Raw genomic sequence first — 20574 nt, forward strand, 5'->3', positions numbered from 1 at the left:
AAATATAGAGCAATCTGAATAACCAACTGAAGACTAGCTGAAGAGTAGTCTTATAACCAAGAATTTATAGAACAAGCCATATCAAGACTGGTAGGAAGGGCACAGATATGAAAAGGGCTGGCCCCACTCCCACATGTTGGTGAGATTTCAGAGGTATATCTCAGCTACAGAGGATCCCCTGAGAAATGTGGGTCTCAACCCCAAGCCGAGCTCCCCAACCAAGGGCACCAGAGTTAAGAAGAGATGCTCACATAACATCTAGCTGTGAAAATCAACAGGATTCTGTATACCAGAAACAGATGGAAGTTTACTAGAGACACAGGTGCTCTTTTAAAAGGCCAACACACAGAATTTCATTCACAGGCATTCACCCTGAGCTCCAGCAGACGGAGGTTGGAGCCAACAAGAGTCACATGAGAGGAGACTGGGGTTTGTGGTTCCAGGAAGACAGATAAAGGAACAACCACCAGGATTTTTAAGTTGAGTTCTCCTAAACCACAAACACTATCTTTCTTAGGTGGAGCACTCCTCTACATAAGGCATCAGCCTGGGGGAATGCAATAGTTCCACCCTCTGGAGTCCCTGTTGCCCCACCCTACAGAACTTATGCCCTGCTTAGGAGTTAGCTGCATTGGCTGGGGTGTTAGAAGGCTGGGCAGACTCAGGGGGTGTCAGTGACAGTGGTGTGACTTTGGGGCAGGGGCCATTTCTCCCACTTCCTTGCAAACCTAACTGGCAACTTCCCCTCACAGTTGATGCACTAGCCACAATCTGAGTTCCTGGTGGCCCCAGCTTCATATATCCTGGTGTCTCTGTCCTCCTAAGGTCTGGGAACAATATGGGACAAACTGAGTTGTGTGGCTCTGGGGTGAGGTCCACTTCTTCCACCTTCCCCCAAGTCTGACCAGCACCTCCTCTTTAGAAGAAAAAGCTAGCCCCATCCTCCAGATTTCTAGTGAACATGCCCTACTGAGATCAGGTTTCTGGCAGAATCTGGGATAGACTGATTTCTGTGGCTCTAAGAAGGGGACATTTTCCCCTAACATACCTGACTGGTGCACATGGCCAAATCTTGGTCTGTTTGGGACTGATAAATTCTCCTGGCCTCACTCTAACAACTCCCTGATACCCCATCCTGACACAAAAGTGTATGAGTACCCAGTGGGTGGCAGCCAGACTTGGTATACCATAGGATATTAGATGAGTAGCCTCAGACCCAGAACTGGCATTGAGATTAAACTAGTAGCAATCTGGTGAACACTACTCACCCCTACCTGGAGACTCACTGAGAACCTACCTCATGCAACTTAAGTACTGCCAGAGGCTCTTTCAGTGACTAAGCCCTACAGGCATAAGCAGGCAGTGGATCTTGGAGTGCCTTGGCTGACCTGCCCCTGAGCCTGGTACATGTAATAGCTAACCTTGATGCACAGCTTGGTCTTTGTGCACAACCAGGTCCAGTAGATAAATAGAAAAATATCCTCAGGTGATATTTATATATTTATATACACACACACACACACACACACACACACATATACACATATATATAGACACACACACATATATATATATATATATGGAAACAAGACCCATATATATTTTGTCTGTAAGAGTCACACAGATGAAAAGTACAGAAATACGAAAAGATATTTCATGCAAATGGGAATGATAAAACAGTGTAGGTAGTAATACTTATATTTAATAAAATAGACTTTAAAACAAAGGCTATAGACAAAGAAGGACACTACTTCTTTAATAAAGAGTGCAATTCAACAAGAGGATATAAACCTTATAAACATGTATGTACCCAGCATAGAAACACTGAAATAGGTAAAGCAAGTCTTCATAGATATAAAGGGAAAGATTGACAGTAATATAGTCATATAATGGGAATTTAACACCCCATTGACATTAATGCATAGATCTTTCCAAAAGAAAATCAAAAAGAAAATAGTGGTCTTAAATGACACACTAGATCAGGTGAGTTTAATTGATATCTTCAGAATTTTGCACCCGAAAGCAGCAGAATATACATTGTTTTCAAGTGCACATGGAACATTTTCTAGGATAACTGCATGTTAGGGAAAAATACAAGTCTTAATAAATTTAAGAAGACTGAAATCTCATTAAGCATCTTCTCTGACCATAATGGTATAAAACTAGAAATCAATGACAAGAAAAGAAAAAAAAAATGGAAAAACACACAAAGACCTGGAGGCTAAACAACATGTTACATCAATGTTTCTCTCTCTCCTTCTCTCTCTCTCTTCTTCTCTCTCCCTCCCTCCCATTCTATCTGATGATAAATAGAAAAATATCCTCAGATGAAAAAAAAAAAAAAATTGAGAACACAACAACTCAAAATCTATGGGACACAGTGAAAGCAATCTTAAGAGAGTAATTCATAGCATTACAGGCCTATCTCAAGAAAAAAGGGAAAAAAGTGTTTTAAATCTAACCTGACAATTAAAAGAACTAAATAAATAACAAGCAATGTCCAAAGTGAGTAGAAAAAAATAATAACAAAAATCAGAGGAGAAGTAAACAAAATAGAGTAAAAAAAAAAAAAAAGAAAACCAAGAGCTAGTTCTTTAAAAAGATTAATAAGATTGATAAACCTTTAACCAGACTCATCAAGAAAAACAGGGAGAGGACCCCGTAAATAAAGTCAGTAATGAAAGAGGATAAGTAACAATTAACACAACCAAAATACAAAAAATTGAAAGAAAATATTACAAACAACTTTATGCCAACATACTGGATAATCTGGACAAAATGAATATATTCCTAGAAACATATAATCTTCCAAAACTGATTCTGAAAGAATAAAATAATCTGGTCAGATAGATTACAACTAGTGAAATTGGAGCTGTAATAAAAACAAATAACAAACACACAAAAAAACCTCCCAACAAACAATAGTCCTGAACTGCAGAGCTTCACAGGTGAATTTCATGAAACATTCAAAGAAGAACTAATACCTATCCTTCTCAAACTATTACAAAACTTAAAGAGGAGGAAAGACTTTCAAGCTCATTTTATGAGGCCAGAATTAATCTAGCTCCAAAACCAGATAAAGACATTACAAAGAAAGAAAATTATAGGCCAATATCCCTGATCAAAATAGATGCTAAAATTCTCTAAAGAATATTAGCAAACTAAATCTAAAAATACATTAAAAAGATCATACACCATGATCAAGTGGGATTTATTCTGGGAATGCAAATGAATAAATGTGATGCACCACAAAAACAAAATGAAAGATAAAAGTCACATTATCATGTCAATAGATTCAACTAAAAGCATTTAATATCTGTAACAAAAATTAATTCATTAAATAAAAATAAATAAATAAATAAATAAAATCCAGCATCCATTTATGATACAAATTATCAGCAAAGTGACTACATATGACAAACCCAGAGTCAACATCATGCTCAATGGGCTAAAACTAAAAGTGTTCCCTTTAAGATCAGGAACAAGTAGAGGTACATTTACTTTTTAACATGTTTCCCATTTTTATTCAACATCATACTAGAAATCTTAGCCACAGCAATCAGAAAAGAAAAAGAAATCAGTGGCATCCAAATTGGAAAGGAAGAAGTAAAACTGTTATTATTTGCAGATGACATGATACTATATATAGAGAATCTTAAAGATTCCACCAAAAAACTACTAGAACTGATAAATGAATTCAGTAAAGTAGCATAAAATAAAATAAATAACCAGAAATCAGTTGTATTTTTATACACCAGTACTGAACTATCATCAAGGGAAACTAAGAAAACCTCATTTACTATTGCAACAGAAAAAATAAGGTACCTAAGAATAAACTTAACCAAAGATGTAAAAGACCTATGCTTGAAAAACTATAGGACATTGAAAAAAGAAATTAAGGAAGATACAAATAAGTGGAAGCATATACCATGATCATGGACTAGAAGAATTAACATCATTAAAATGTGCAAACTATCCAAAGCAATCTACAGATTCAATGCAATTCCTATTAAAATACCAGTGGTAAAGACACAACAAGGAAAGAAAATTACAGGCCAATATCCCTGATGAACATAGATGCCAAAATACTAGCAAATCGAATCCAGCAATACACCAAAAAAATTATCCACCATGACCAAGTGGGATTCATCCCAGGGATGCAAGGTTGGTACAATATTCGCAAATCCATAAATGTGATACACCACATAAATAAAATGAAGAATAAAAACCACATGATAATATCAATAGATGCTGAAAAAGCCTTCGACAAAATCCAGCATGCATTTCTGATAAAAACGCTCAGCAGTGTGGGAATAGAGGGATCATATCTAGACATAATAAAGGCCATATATGAAAGACCTACAGCCAACATCATACTCAATGGGCAAAAACTAAAAGCATTTCCCTTAAGAACAGGAATAAGGCAAGGATGCCCACTTTCACCACTCCTATTTAACATAGTACTGGAAGTCTTAGCCACAGCAATCAGACAGGAAGAAAAAATAAAAGGGATCCAAATTGGAAAGGAGGAAGTGAAATTGTCATTATTTGCAGATGACATGATACTGTACATAGAAAACCCCAAAGACTCCACCAAAAGTTTACTAGACTTAATAAATGAATTTGGTAAAGTAGCAGGATACAAAATTAACGTCAAGAAATCAATGGCATTCTTATACACCAATGATGAACTCACAGAAAGAGAAACTAAGCAAACAATCCCATTTACCATTGCGGCAAAAAAAATTAAGATACCTAGGAATGAACTTAACCAAAGAAATAAAGGACCTATTCGCAGAAAACTACAGGTCATTGAAAAAGAAATAGAGCAAGATATAAAAAAGTGGAAGCACATACCCTGTTCATGGGTTGGGAGAATTAACATCATTAAAATGTCCATATTACCCAAAGCAATATATAGATTCAACGCAATCCCCATCAAAATACCAATGGCATACTTCACAGAATTAGAACAATTACTTCAAAAGTTCATATGGAACCAAAAAAGGCCTCGAATAGCCACAGCAATCCTGAAAAGGAAGAATAAAGTTGGAGGGATCACAATACCAGATTTCAGGATATACTACAAAGCCACTGTAATCAAAACAGCCTGGTACTGGCACAAGAACAGGTATATAGACCAGTGGAACAGAATAGAGAACCCAGAAATGGACCCAAGGCAATATGCTCAATTAATATTTGACAAAGGTGGCAAGAGCATACGGTGGAGTAAAGACAGCCTCTTTAATGAATGGTGTTGGGAAAACTGGACAGCTACTTGCAGAAAAATGAAACTAGACCATCAACTTACACTCTACACCAGAATAAACTCAAAATGGATAAAAGACTTAAATGTAACTCATGAATCCATAACAATCCTAGAGGAGACTGTGGGCAACAAAATTTCAGTCATCATACGCAGCAGAATTTTTACTGACACATCATCTAAGGCAATAGAAACAAAGGAGAAAATGAACACCTGGGACTACATCAATCTCAAAAGCTTCTGCACAGGAAAAGATACAATCATCAAAACGGAAAGGCTGCCCACTGTATGGGAGAGCATAATTGCCAATGATATATCAGATAAGGGGTTAATTTCCAATACATATAGAGTGCTCATACAACTCCACAAAAGGAAGACAAAGAATCCAATTAAAAAATGGGCAGAGGAACTAAATAGACACCTCTCCAAAAAGGACATACAAATGGCTAAGAAACATATGAAGAAATGCTCATCATCACTAATCATCAGAGATATGCAAATCAAAACAACAATGAGGTACCACCTCACACCTGTCAGAATGGCCACCATCAACAACTCATCAAACAACAAGTGTTGGCGAGGGTGTGGAGAAAAGGGGACTCTAGTGCACTGCTGGTGGGAATGCAGACTGGTGCAGCCATTATAGAAAACAATATGGTGTCACCTCAAAAAATTAAAAATTGATCTTCCATTTGACCCAGTGATCCCACTTCTAGGAATATACCCTAAGAAGCATAAAACACCAATCAGGAAGAATATATGTACCCCCATGTTTGTATCAGCACTATTTACAATCGCTAAGATCTGGAAACAGCCCAAGTGTCCATCAGTAAACGAATGGATCAAAAAGCCGTGGTACATATACACAATGGAGTACTACGCAGCGGTAAGAAAGAAAGATCTCTTATCCTTTGAGACTACATGGAGGGACCTTGAAAGTATCATCCTAAGTGAAACAAGCCAAACAGAGAAAGACAAATTTCATAGGATCTCACTTATTTGTAGAATATAATGAACATAACAGTTTGAGGAATGAGGTAGTCCCAGAGATGCAGAAGCGGGGTACAGACTGACAATCCCCTAAAAAGTGGGGAGGTGGGGGAGGGATGAACCACAGAACTTATACGCATGTATGCATGAACAGTGGACATGGACAACAATCTGGGGAAGGGGCAGGGAGGGGGGGAGGGGGGAATCAGTGGGGGGAAAAAGGAGAAACATCTGTAACAAAAATTAATCAATAAAAAAAAATTTTTTTTAATTAAATAAAATAAATATTGAAAAAAAAATACCAGTGGTATATTTCACAGATCTAGAACAAATATTCCAAAAATTTATAAGGAACCAAAAAAGACCCCGAATACCTGCAGCAATATTAAGAAAGAAGAACAAAGCTGTAGGTATCACAATTCTTGATATCAAATTATACTACGAGGCCATTGTAATCAAAACTACCTGGTACTGACATAAGAACAGGCTTATGGATCAACTGAACAATCAGAGAGCCAAGAAATCAACACTTCTTTGAAGAGGACATACAGATGGCCAACAGACATATGAAAAGATGCTCAGTGTCACTAATCATCAGAGAAATGCATCTCAAAGCCATAGTAAGATCACTGCACACCTGTCAGAATGGCTATCATCAATAAATCAAAAAACAACTATTGGTGAGGATGTGGAGAAAAGAAAACCCTCATGCACTGTTAGTGTAAATGCAGATTGGTGCACCTACTACTGTAGAAAGTAGTATGGTGTTTCCTCAAAAAGTTAAAAATAAAACTTCCTTATGACCCAGCCACTCCACTTCTGGGAATTTATCTGCAGTAACCCAAACAGTATTTTGAAAGAATACATGCACCTCTATGTTCACTGCAGCCTCATTTATAATAGCCAAGATTTGGAAGCAGCCCAAGTGCTCATCAGTAGATGAGTGGATAAAAAAAATAGTGGTATATTTACACAATGGAATACTACTCAGCTGTAAAAAAGAGAGAAATCTTACCTTTTACAACAGAATGAATTGACCTGGAGTGTATTATGCTAAGTGAAATAAGCTAGTCAGAGAAAGACAAGTACCATATGATTTTACTTTTATGTGGAATCTAATGAAGAAAATAAACTAACAAAATAGGAACAGACTCATAGAGAACAGACTGACAGCTGTGGTTGCAGGGCTGAGTGACAAAGGTGAAAAGATTAAGCAAAAAAAACCACCAACAACAGCAACAAAAAAACTCATAGCACAGACAACAGTATGGTGATTACCAGAAGGAAAGGGGTGTTGGGGAGGTAGAAGAGGGTCAAGGGGGGATAAATGGTGATGGAAGAAGGCTTGACTTGGGGTGGTGAACACACAATACAATATACAGATGATGTACTATTGAATTGTACGCCTGAAACCTACATAATTTTATGAACCAATGTCACCTCAATAAATTCAATAAAAATAAAAAGTTATTTAAAAATAAAAATAAATATAAAAGGAATGAGCTATCAAGCCATGAAAAGACATGGAAGATCCTAGACAAGAAAATGCTGAAGGAATTTATCAGTACCAAGCTAGTATTACATGAAATGTTAAAGGGACTTCTTTAAGAAGATAAAAATGTAAATAATAAAATGTCAATAACTACATACTTATAATTACTTCAAATATAAATATATTAAATGCTCCAAACAAAATATATAGTGTGGCTGGATGAATAAGAAAACAAGACCTGTCTGCAACAACATGAATAAACATAGAGGGTGTTCTGCTAAGTGAAATAAATCAGACAGAGAAAGACAAATGCCATATGATTTAACTTATATGTGGAAAGTAAAATGCAAAATAAATGAACAAAGGAAAAATAAACAAACTCATAATATAGAGAACATATTTCCAGATGGGAGGAGTTCTGGAGGATGGGTGAAAAGGAGAAAAAAGTAAGATGTGCAAATTGTCAGTTATAAAAATAGTCATGGAAAGTACAGCATAGGGAATACAGTCAATAATATTGTAATAACTATGTATGGCATCAGATGGGTTGTCAGGCTTATAGAAGTTGTCACTTTGGAAGTTGTGTAAATGTCTAATCACTGTGTTGTAAACCTGAAAGTAAAAATAATATTGCATGTCAACAGTGATTAAAAATAAACAATTTTTAAATAAAGAATATAAGACTGAAGAAAAGACAAGGCATGAAAGAAATGTAATTAAACCAGTCAATATGAAAAGGCTGCACACTGTATGAGTACAGCTATATTACATGCTGAAAAACACAAAACAATGGGGCCAGCAAAAAGATTAATGTTTGTCACGAGCTGGAGGTGTGAGAAAGAGGTAAATAGGTGGAATACACAGGATTTAGGGCAGTAAAACTACCCGATATAATACTATAATGGTGGATACCTGTTGTTATATATTTGTCTAAATCCATAAAAGGTGCAACACTAAGAGTGAACCCTAATGTAAACTGTGGATTTGGGGTGATTATGTGTCTGGATGGGTTCATCAATTGTAACAAATGTACCACTCTTGAGGGGCTGTTGATAATAGGGCAGGCTATTTGTGGGCAGAGGGTACATGGGAAATCTCTAGACTTTCCACTTGATTTTGCTGTGAATCTAAAACTGCTAAAAGACATAAATAAATAAAATCTATTTTTTTTAAACTCTGAAATTAGGTAAGATCCCTACCCCCCCCTCCCAATTTGGTATCTAGGCTTCCCAAAAGAAATAACATGCCTTAGAAGTTGTGAGATGTTCTATGTAAGCCCAATGAAATGAATTAACAGAGAAGATGCCTAAAGTTAAAAGATTTGAACAAATTAATACAATGTTAACTCCTTGGAAGAATAATAATATCTTAAAATTAAGTAAATCATAAAAAGTTGTACTAATATATCATATGCATTTCAAATACTCATTTACAAACATAGAGCCCTACTCACCATCATGACTATTGTTAGTAATTGACAGAATATTAACCTAGTACTTCTCTATATGTGTAACCGAAGCCTATGCATCTTGAAGTCTTTGCATTTCATTTATTCAACAATTACTATGTACTAATTACTGAAATAGCAATAGTTTCAGGTAACACTTAGAGTCCCTATACAATAATTTTTAACGAACTAAGAAGTGTGTGTATGTGTGTGTGTATTGATATCAAAGAGGAACTTCATAATACTTTTGTGCTTATTTTGGAAAACTAGAAGGTGAGCTTTAGGGTGGATTTATCAATGTAACTGTGTATTATAAATATTTCTTCTTTACATAAAAGTTAAAGTTTGCATCAGTTGACAGTAAGAGTATTTTAAACTTAATCCTTCCATTTCAAAGTTTAACTTGAAATTCACGAACCTAAAACAAATGTTTATTAGGTAACAAAACACATGCACAGGTATCCCTACAAAATCCATCAAAACGTACATTTCTATTTGACAGCAGTAACATTGCTTAGAAGCAAGACATGTATCTTATGAAAATTAGCAACCATCCAGATATATTTTCTTGTTCTTCCTCCACACTATCAATTAAAGCAACATACCCCTCAAGTAAACAGGCTTTCCGATATAATGTAATGTACTGCTTCAGCAATAACATGTATGCTTTCTCCATACTTTACTCTCTGGGGTAAGCCAGAGCTTTAAATTTATGAACAATCTTAACTTCTCCCAGGGATGTAATTTGTCCCAAATAGAAGCATTTAAAGAGTGCATCTTTCCCACATCTTTGATAAACTCTCTAAAGTAAATACAAGCGAATAAAAGCATGACTGTGAATGTTTTAAATAATGCTATTAGCAAAAAATAAAACTATTTTCTCCTAATTTTTTTTTGTTATTAAAACATGACTAATTTTGTGTTTTTTACCTGTATATTCCTTGGTACAAAAGATGCTAATGTCACATTATTTTGAATTGAAAGTTTGTGTTGATGCCCTTTTCTATTTATTATTTGGCTTGTTGCATCAACAAGAAATGATGAAGTTTAATTACTTTTATTACAATGAGCTTAAAACTTATTGTTTTACACAAGTTCTAATGGCAATACCACTTTAGAATGAACAACAAAAATAGACCAAGTGAGTCATACAGCATGCAAAGTGATAGAAAAGAATTCTCATTTATTAGAACAACGTTAGTCTTTTATTGTACACAAAATTAATTATCCTTTTCTGATTTATTTTTTCCTTCATGTTTTATGGGACTATTGCTTTGCTTCAGTATAATTCTCTAGCTTGCTTCTTCCCACTAGCAATGGTACAGCTATTGCTTTCTTAGATGACACACGATGATAAGTTAAAATGTAATCACATAATTTATAGTGTGTAAAGTCCTAGAACACAGATTTTTTTATCTAAAGAAAGGTGTTATACATTAAATTTGAAACAAACAGGAGAAGCAAGTACTTCTGCTTGATTTGTGTACATGTGTTTTTGAGGAGCTTTGGAAGAATTTGTGCAATTTTTCACAACTTGCCATAATTTTTTCTTTCTCTCGTGGAATTCTATAATTTTGTCTCATTCAATAATTAAAAATATATGATGAAATTAGGATTACCAACACTCCCAGTTTTAGCAAGGGAAGAAAGGCATCTTGTAATGCTTTATGTATAGTACTCAATAGCAGACAGGAATGCACATAAAATTTATCTCAAATATTAATCAGCTATGTGACCTTAGGCAAGTTACCTAGTTGCAGCCAGTGTTTCATTAAAACTCCATGGGAATTTCATAAAGATTAAGAAGTAAAATTAATATAAAGAACTTGGCACAAAACCTGACTAATAGATATTCAATACATGCTCATTTTCATCATTATTGTTGTCATTGTTATTAGCACTAGCTTGTCCTTAATAAAAACAGTTAAGTAGGCATTCTACAGATGTCAGTTTTTAGCATTGTTAGTTTGTTGTTATGAGCACTATTATTCCATCTTCCTCCATTGCAATTTATAAGCACAGTACATTCTTCCCATTTATTCCTATAACCCTTCCAAAGAGGATATTTCCACTCTGGGACTTAGAGTTTTGGTTTTTGTTTTCAATTCATTTATCATTGAGAGCATCAATTCTATTCTCAGCACATGTGGTAGGTATAGAGAGAACACAGAAGAACTATGAGGTACAAATATTAATAAGGTACCTGGGGTCCATGCATTGAACACTGCAAATGGCAACGACAACAAAATTAGCACCTGTGCTTCCCTCTGTCAAAGCATTTAAATTAGCTTGTAAATAATTCAAATTAGTGAAGAACTGGTTTCTTCCACATACTTTCAGAATAAAAATAGTAATAATAAAAATGTTTGCCTGCCTCACTTTATATCCTATTTATTTTTAAATAATATTGAAAATAACAAATTCAAGTGGACTTTGCTGTAACAGAATTTGATCTGTTAGGCGCCAAGACCTTCCCTGGAATGCATTATAATTTTAGGAATAATCCTAGGAAATGAGCAAAGCAAAGAATGAAGAATATCACTTCAAGATAAAGGAAGTTTCGCCATAGTATTCTGGTAAACAGATGGTAAAAGAAGACTTTCTGTAGGGTATACATTTGTCTTTTTTTTTTTCCAAAGGCACACAGATGTGCACTTTGTTAAATCTAGTAGGTAATTTATCACCTTATGAGTATCAATTCAAAACTACAATCTGAAATATTTAGACATAATCATTTAAACATGGAAAATAATAAGAACAAGGAAAATAAGAGGTTGAGATGAAGCTTTTTTATTACTGTTTCTCTCCCTTATCTTTCTTGACTTACCCAAAAAGACAGACAATGCCTAAATAGTAAATAGTGGTAAAAACAAAATTGTTGACTGAGATATAACATGCAAAACAAAGGAAAAGAAAGCAAATATGGCAAAAGCAAAAGAAAATTGAAAGTGGATAGAGAGAGGAAAAAGTGAAAATTGGGAAAGACTTTAGACAACTAACTATAAAAATAATCACAAGGGAATAGGGGATATCCCCAATGCTAACAACAACAAATTAAAATAATAATAATAATAATAAGGGGAATGGGAAGAAGATTTCAAAACAAGAAAAGATCTGGGGCAAGTAAGAAAGAAGTAGCATAAAAATGAAAGAGGAATGAAAGAAACTCCAAGGAAAGAAGAAAAGTCATTTTAAAAATTTTAATAATTTGAAAAAAGATAAAATTAAAATGAAGGAAAAAATAATCACAGCAAAATCCAGCCAGAAAAAAAAAAAATTGAGAAGACTCAAATAAATCAAACTAACATTGAACTTATTTTCTTAAAATGAACTTAGATAAGTACACATTATAATTACAAATAGAAAAAATTTATTCAGGTTTAAAAAAAAAATCAAGATTGTAAAAAAAAAAAAAAAAATAGTCCATAGAAGAAAGAGAAGTCTAATTTTAGGTCATTGACACTTCCTAAAAAGAGTTTTTCCTATTTTATGAATGCATATTGCCAAGCCACAAATTGATAAATGGGATGTTAGGTGTGGGTTAAGCGTCCTTTGTGCATAATAGCACAAGACAAGGTCAAAGATAAAAGACGGTCCAGATTTTTCAAAGATAAAAACAACAACAACAACAAAATTCATTGTCTTTGGATTCAAGAAAGGGATAACATTAAAAATCGTTCAAGTGATAACCTGATACAGATGAGATGATCTCTTTTCTTTGGAGAAATAAAAGATAAAAGAGAGAAAATATCAATTAAATACTGTTTGGGGGAAAAAAGAAGTAAAATTGGAGAGAAAAAAAAAGCACTTTAAAATGTTTTAGAGAGACTCTACTACCAGGAGGTAAAGAGTAGTGGGTTCTACAATATACTAGGTGAGTGATATTTAGCAAGGAGCTTAACCTCTCTGTGTCCCTGTTTACTCATCTATAAAATGGGTATTACAAAATTGATCTAAAGATTAAATAAGATATTGAATATAAGTCACTTGGCACAGTGGTTGGCACACAGTAAGTTCTCAACCACTATTACTGTATTTCTTATAAATAACACAGTGCAAATAGTTTTTAAATCTTGGTAACAACTAGGAAACAAATAACTTTTGTTCAGACTCTTTAAATGTCTCATTAATATTGTATAATTATATCTCAGTAAATACCTATTGTTACATAACCAAGTTGATAAAATTCTCTTGTTTGAAAAATTTAGAATTAGTTCATTTGGGGCTTTTTTCATTTGTGTTTAAACACTCATACACTGTCAACTCTGTGATAGAACAATAATAGTTCAAAAACAAGAAATATGAATAAATGACATTGTGATGGCAGAAACAAAAGTAAATATTCAAAAATAAAACTTTAAGTTGTACAAGAATACTATGCTTATATGCAAAGGACCTTTGAGCATAGATCACTTCTCAATAATTCCATGAATGATTTTGAAGAAAACATCAGACTTTTCCTTTTAATTTCTAGTAATAGGTAAAAATGTGTCTTTCTCCAAGAGACTATTTCAGGTCTATCAGAGTTAAAAGAGAAACTTGTTTCAGAAATATACACTTTTAAAGTAAATAAACAAAATATTTTTGATTTAAAAATAAAAGTTCTAAATAATCATACAGATGTGGAAAAATTCTGTGACAGAAAAGTATTTAAAACATTTTAGCCCTGGCCAGTTTGGCTCAGCGGTTGGAGCATTGGCCTGTGGACCAGAATCCCGGGTTCAGTTCCCGCTAGGGGCACGTACCAAAAAAAAACAAAACTCTTTAGATGGAAATTTTGTCTGTCTGTATGTCATTCTTCTCACCAATCTAAAAGTACAAAGTACTATACCAACATTCAATAATATAAATTTCAGTGTCTAAAGTACAAATCATAATATACACTATAAGTTTAAAAAGGTATATGAGCCTAGCCAGTATGGCTCACTGGTTGAGGTCATTCCATGCACCAAGAAGTTGCTGGTTCAATTCCCAGTCAGTGCACATGCCAATGTTGTGGGCCCAGTCCCCAGTGGGGGGCATGCAGGAGGCGGCCAATGGATGTTCTCTCTCATCGATGTTTCTTTCTTTTTTCCCCTCTCCCTTCCTCTCTCTCTCTAAAATCAATAAAGAAAAATTATTTTTAAAAATATTAATAAATTAATAAATAAATAAAAAGGTATATAAGATTTATTATTGAACAATTGCCACTAAGATATTTTTAGTTCAATTTTTCTATTTTTTAATTTATTAATTTCTTCTCTTTGACTTCTAGTATCTATTTTAAGCTTTTCTTAAACTTATGTTGTAGTTTAGTTTGTTTATTTCAATATTTAATACATTGATTTTCACTTCTTGTTTGACAAGTTTTTAAGACAACAAATTCTCTTTTGGCTACTACTTTAGCTGTAGTCCCAATGCTCCAACTCATAGTATTTTCATTTTTATTGATTTCTATATATTCTGAAATACTGCCTCTGACTTCATATACTTTTAACATTTTTCACTTACACTTGATTATATCAATAGAGAATCCTCATTGTATCTAGAGGATAGGTACTCTTTTCTGTCTTATTCTCTGCTTGTATTTCGAAGTAGGACAATGCCATTCACCTGGCAGAGAAAATAATTACTGATTGATTGATGAATTAAAATGTCTTACTCAAGTTAAAAATGTATGTAAAATGATAGACTAACTGAATGAAATATTTTACAGTCCTTTAGGAGCCATTAAATGTGACATGGAGGGAAGAAGAGGAGGTAGTGAAGAAGAGGAGGAGCACAAAGAGGGAAAGGGGAAAAGAAGAACAGAGGAGGAAGAGGATTTAAAAGCTTCATGTTTGCCCGGCCAGTGTGGCTCAGCGGATTGAGCATCATCCATGTTTCTCTCTCACATCAATGATTCTATTTCTCTCTCCCTTCTTCTCTCTCTAAAAAATCAATAAAAATATATTAAAAATAAATAAAAGCCTCAAGTTCTAGGCACCACACCTGACGGTCACATACTGAATTCATCTGATGAGCCTGTGGACTCATTTTCCTTAAGTATAAAACAAGAACATTTTCTTGTACATGATATCTAAGATCTTCTCTCTATATGTTATTATGGTTCAACATAATTAGATAGATGCATAGATAAATAATATACCTCTGTACACACATGTTTGTGTATTTTTATCATTAAGTGATTAATAACATAATTGAACAGGGAAATGTAGCTTCTCTGAATTAGAAAGATATACACCATCTAATTTATCTAGTTCACCAACTCAAACGATGTCTACATTTCCTAAAACAAAACATCTACCAACAGATCATGAATCATACTGTGAATACCTGTAGTAATAGGGAACATATTATAACCTGAATCAGCAAGTCTGTCTTTGAAATGCTGACTCATATATAATCTGTTTTCCTATAACTTCCTGCCATCCATTCTATTTCATATAAAGTCACCGATGCAACTTTTTCAGTCAGTGTAAGACTACAGGACCCTAACTCAAATTTGTATAGAAATAATATAAAAACGATAACATTAACATTGATTATACTTCATTTAATAACAAATATAATTTACACTTCTTGCTTCAATACTATTTCCACCAACCTGCCATGTAGTGGAGCCTGTCACTGTGGATTCTAGGCCACCGTGAATCTCATGTACCACTGTGGCGTCCTCCCATATCCCTGAGAATGTTACTGTTGGTGTCTATGCCAGAGAAACACTCTCTTCAGATCTCACACAAACTTCCATTTCCCTTTCCTCATGGAGCTAGCTGCTTCCAAGGGGCCACTGCAAAGCTCCCAAACGCTGAGTTCCTAGGCTAGGCAGGCAATGGAACACAGCTGCAAAGCCTGCTTCTCTGGGGAGAATGTGCCTCCCAGGAAAAGGTCAGCTGCTACTCAGCTGTAATCATGCTTCCACGTGGGAATATCTGTCAGAACTTAAAAACTTCAAAAGCCAAAATTATAAGTAAAATCTCCTGATTTTTAAAATTTTCTGACATAGCAAGGTGGGTTTTTTTTTGTTTGTTTGTTTTTCCAGCATGAATTGGCTGTTAATTCCTCACTGGGAGTAATGAGAGACTAAATTTTCGAAATATAAACCTATATTTACAGCCAACGAATATAAAATTTTATAAATGAGCAGTATTACGGATATTTTTGATGTCTTATTTGCTATTTTAGAAACTTATTATTTAGAGACTTCCGGTCAAGATGGCGGCGTAGGTAAATTCGGTATCGTGTCCTCCCACAACCACATCAAAGTTACAACTAAACTACAAAACAACCATCATTCAAAACCACCTGAAATCAAGCTGAATGGAAGTCCTACAACTATGAAATTAAAGCAGCAGCCACATCGAGATTTGTAGGAGGGGCGGAGGCACGATGGGCCACGTGTGGTGGATGAAAATCAGGAGGACACCTCAGCTGGGAAGGTCCTTCCTCAGGACTGGGGGGGGGGGGGCCCTGTCCCACACTAGGTGCCCCACTCAGGGTTCCAGTGCCAGGAAGAGAATCCCCATAACTTCTGGCTGGAAAAACCAGTGAGAACTGAGGCTCAGGGAGGCTGATGCGGCTGGAGCCCCAGGCAGCTCCTCAAAGGGCCCGCCCACAAACTTATCAGACTTTCTTCTTCTAAGCTTGGAGGGGAAGCAGCTCCAGGGGCACCAGAGACATACAGGGAAGAACTGAGCTGTTTGGCACTCAAGCTAGGGCTGGAGAGGGGGCTTCCTCCAGGACAAACGGGCTGTCAGAGGCCTTTGTTCCTTTGATGAGCCCTTTCCTGGAGCTGCAGACAGCTGCCATGTCTGGGACTTCAGCAACCTGGCTCACACTGGTAGTCCCACCCTGTAACTCCCTGAGGCCCCGCCCCACCCAACTTTCAGGCCCACCCAAGCTGTTGCTACTTGCTTAACCATAGGATTGGCCTGTCTTGGATCCTGCTTCAGATTTTTCCTAAATTCTTTCAAACAAGCAGCATCTGGTCTCAGCTAGCACCATACCTCTCATTAAGTAATACACAGAAACAAACACAGGGAGGCAGCCAAAATGAGGAGACAAAGAAACAGGTCCCAAATGAAAGAACAGAACAAAACCCCAATTAAAGAACTAAGCGAAATGGAGATAAGCAACCTAACAGATGCAGAGTTCAAAATACTGCTATGCCCTGGCTGGTTTGGCTCAGCAGTTAGAGCATTGGCCTGCAGTCCAGAGAGACCCAGGTTCGGTTCCCGCTAAGGGCACGTACCTCAGTTGCAGTTTGTCCCCGGCCCTGGTTGGTTGTGCGGGTGGCGACCACTCGATGTGTCCCTTTCACGTTGAAGTCTTTCTCTCTCTCTCTCTCTCCCTCTCCCCTACCCTATCTGAACAAAAAATGGAAAAATGTCCTCGGGTAAGGATAAAAATAAAATTTTAAAAATCACACTATAAAGGATTATAATGAACCCAGCTCTTGTCTGATCTTATCTGCTTGCCAGTCAGCCTTAAAACAGACTTTTTATAAATAACTAAATGGAAAATATTTAATTGGCAAGTGTGCTTTTAAAATATTAAGTTATTGTAAGAAAGCCCTACAGTAAATATTGAGAGGAAGATTTTTAGTGATGTCTCTTATACCAATTAGATTATACAGTCTTCAATAAGTCTTTTAAAATCTTTGATCCTCTGTAAAATGGATTAACAAGGTCTGTCCAAAGGATAAAGAAATTTTGTGTCTTGGAGAAATTAATACATATGGAAATCTTTTGAACTTTGAAATGTTTTAAAATTTTAATCTATTATTAAATCAATTCTGCGTACAGAAACTTACATAATAATTTTCTATTTAACTATTAGATATAATTAGTGACAATAATATTAACCAATGAATGAGGGATAAAGGTAGGATTATGACCATTACGACAAGTAAAATTAATCTGAAATTTGGAAAAAATCTAGATTTCTTCAACCTTTCTCCACAGCCTAAGTATATGTGAGTATGCCTGAGAGAGAGAGAGAGCGCAAGATCGGGATCTTGAATTGGAAAATGTACGTTGAGAAATTTAAATCCAAGGGCTTACTTAGCATCTATTTCTGAGCATGCTGGTGCATGTTCCCAGGAAAGGTACTAGATTGAGGTCATGAAGTACTACGATTCACTTTGTTCACAGCCATTCAACATAATCACAGCAACCAGAATCACTTCATTAAGAGCTACACGATGTATTTCCTGGTCATGTGTCTGGCTATTACAAATTTTATGTTAAAACAAAAAAATTAGATGGTCTCAACCAAAGCAAGTTGTAACCAAACATACACCCCCACACTAATAAGTCAGAATACAAGACAATGACATATATACTGCTAGTGAACTAAAATTAAATTAGGATGATAATACCAAGAATATTAATGATGTAATTAAAGGTTTACTTATCTACCACTGTTTTTGTACTTATTGGTTTGAAAATGAATAATCTGTATATGTGTAAAATACTAAATTTTAAGATGAAAATGCCCAAGTAACTCTGAAGATGGAGGGGATTTCAAAATGGCAGCAGAGAGTCCTGAGGAAGATGGTGGCTGGCAGGACTGGAGGGAGGGTGAGGGTGTGAGAGACAGTGAGTGGACTTGAAGGTAGACAACCAAACCTAAGCAGTGCAGAGACACAGAGCAGAAGGTTCCTGTGCTGTGGACAGAGCGGACGGCTACCATGGCAAGTGGCTCTTCAGGGCCCTTCTCCCTGCGCTGCAGGGAGGTCCCAGCATTTTGGGAGATCCTGGGTCTTCCCTGGGAGGAGGCAGTGGGAGCGGCTAGGGCCAAGAAATCTGAGCCCACCAGCACACCTGGCACCATTGGACCAGTGGACACTCTGTGTCAACACAGACTGGTGCACAGTAGTGCAGCTGCCAAGGTGCCAGTCACAGAAGACACAGACTGCCCAGAGCCCAGCACCATCCCCCATAGTAACAGCCCGATCAGAGTCAAAATATACCCCCAGCAACAGAGGCTGGGGAGCAGACATCCATCCCCAGGCAACAGAAGCACAGACCAGCAGCTGCAACCCATCCCCAAAAACTACAACAAAAGCTGAGTAGGAGTTGAGTCCCATGGGGTAGCAGCACTCCCAAGCCAGCAGCAGCAGGACCTGGGGCTCCACAGAGGCCTGCATGGTCCAGTAGCTCACAAGACCAGTGGGAAGCCAGAGCACCAGAGACTGGTGCAATCCAGCTGCCTGCCCACAGGACCTGCAGGGTGTGGGGGCACCAGAGAGGTCTGTGCAACCTAGCAGGGACTGTGCAATACAGTTACCCACGGGACCTGCAGGGTACCAGGACACCAGAAAGGCCTGTGCAACACAGCTGCACACAAGATAGGCATAGAGGATGTGAAAAATGGAGGCTGAGTGAATAGAAGCTACTCAGACGATCCCCAGGACCAACCAAAAATTACAACTAAAATGAAGATAAATCCTCAGAACAAAGCAACAGAAAAGCAATAGGACAGGACCATATAACAAGGGACACTGGTAGGATCTGCAGTGGCATGAGAGGATGGTGGGCTTAGCTGTAAGCAGCGCCCTTGGGGAATAAAAACCAAGCCTGCTCCTCAGCACAGAGAGCCAGGACAGAGCACTAAAAGAGCCACAGCCACTCCCCTGGAGGCTATGATAGAGGGAGGGCAGAGTGGGCTGGAACTCTGTGGGGACACCCGGTATTTGGAGGGCACTCAGAGTTTTTGCTGAGTTGCAGCCACAAAGGCTGGTGGCCAGTGTGCTGCTTCCGAGAGCTGTGGGGAAAAGCAGCAGCCCCTGTGCCTAAAATATTCAGCCTTTTCCAGGTGAGGCAAGGAAATGCAAATTGAGGCTCATTAACAACCAGTATCTATCCCACCCTCTGGAAATACTCTTATGCAGAACACCAGGGCTACATTCCAAGGCACTGAGTAACTGAGACTACAAGCGACCAGGAAAAAGCTAGACGATAACTGAACTTTTCCTGGGCTTGTAACCCTACCCAGGAAAATAAGACTTGACAGTGGTGTTTAACATGGGCCCACACAGGCTCATGCAAACACATTAAAGGGAGCCACAAACAGCAGAACACCAACACCTACAGGGAAAATTTGGCAGGCTCCAAAACCCACTGAGATAGCCAAAATGGTGAAACAAAGAAACAAATCCAAATGAAAGAACAAGAGAACTCTATCAAAGATGAGATCAATAAAATGCAGCTAAGCAAATTATCAGAGGTACAGTTTAGAGCCATGATCTTAGGAAGCTCAACAGCATGTGCGAAGACATCGGCACCATGGGTAAAGACATAGAAACGTTGAAAACCAACCAAGTGGAAATGAACAATGACATAGCAGAAATTAAAAATACTTTGGAAGGACTAACCAGCAGAGTTGAGGAAGCTG

This window comes from Molossus molossus, unplaced genomic scaffold (genome assembly GCF_014108415.1).
Source record: "Molossus molossus isolate mMolMol1 unplaced genomic scaffold, mMolMol1.p scaffold_m16_p_7, whole genome shotgun sequence".
NCBI classification, from domain to species: Eukaryota; Metazoa; Chordata; class Mammalia; order Chiroptera; family Molossidae; genus Molossus; species Molossus molossus.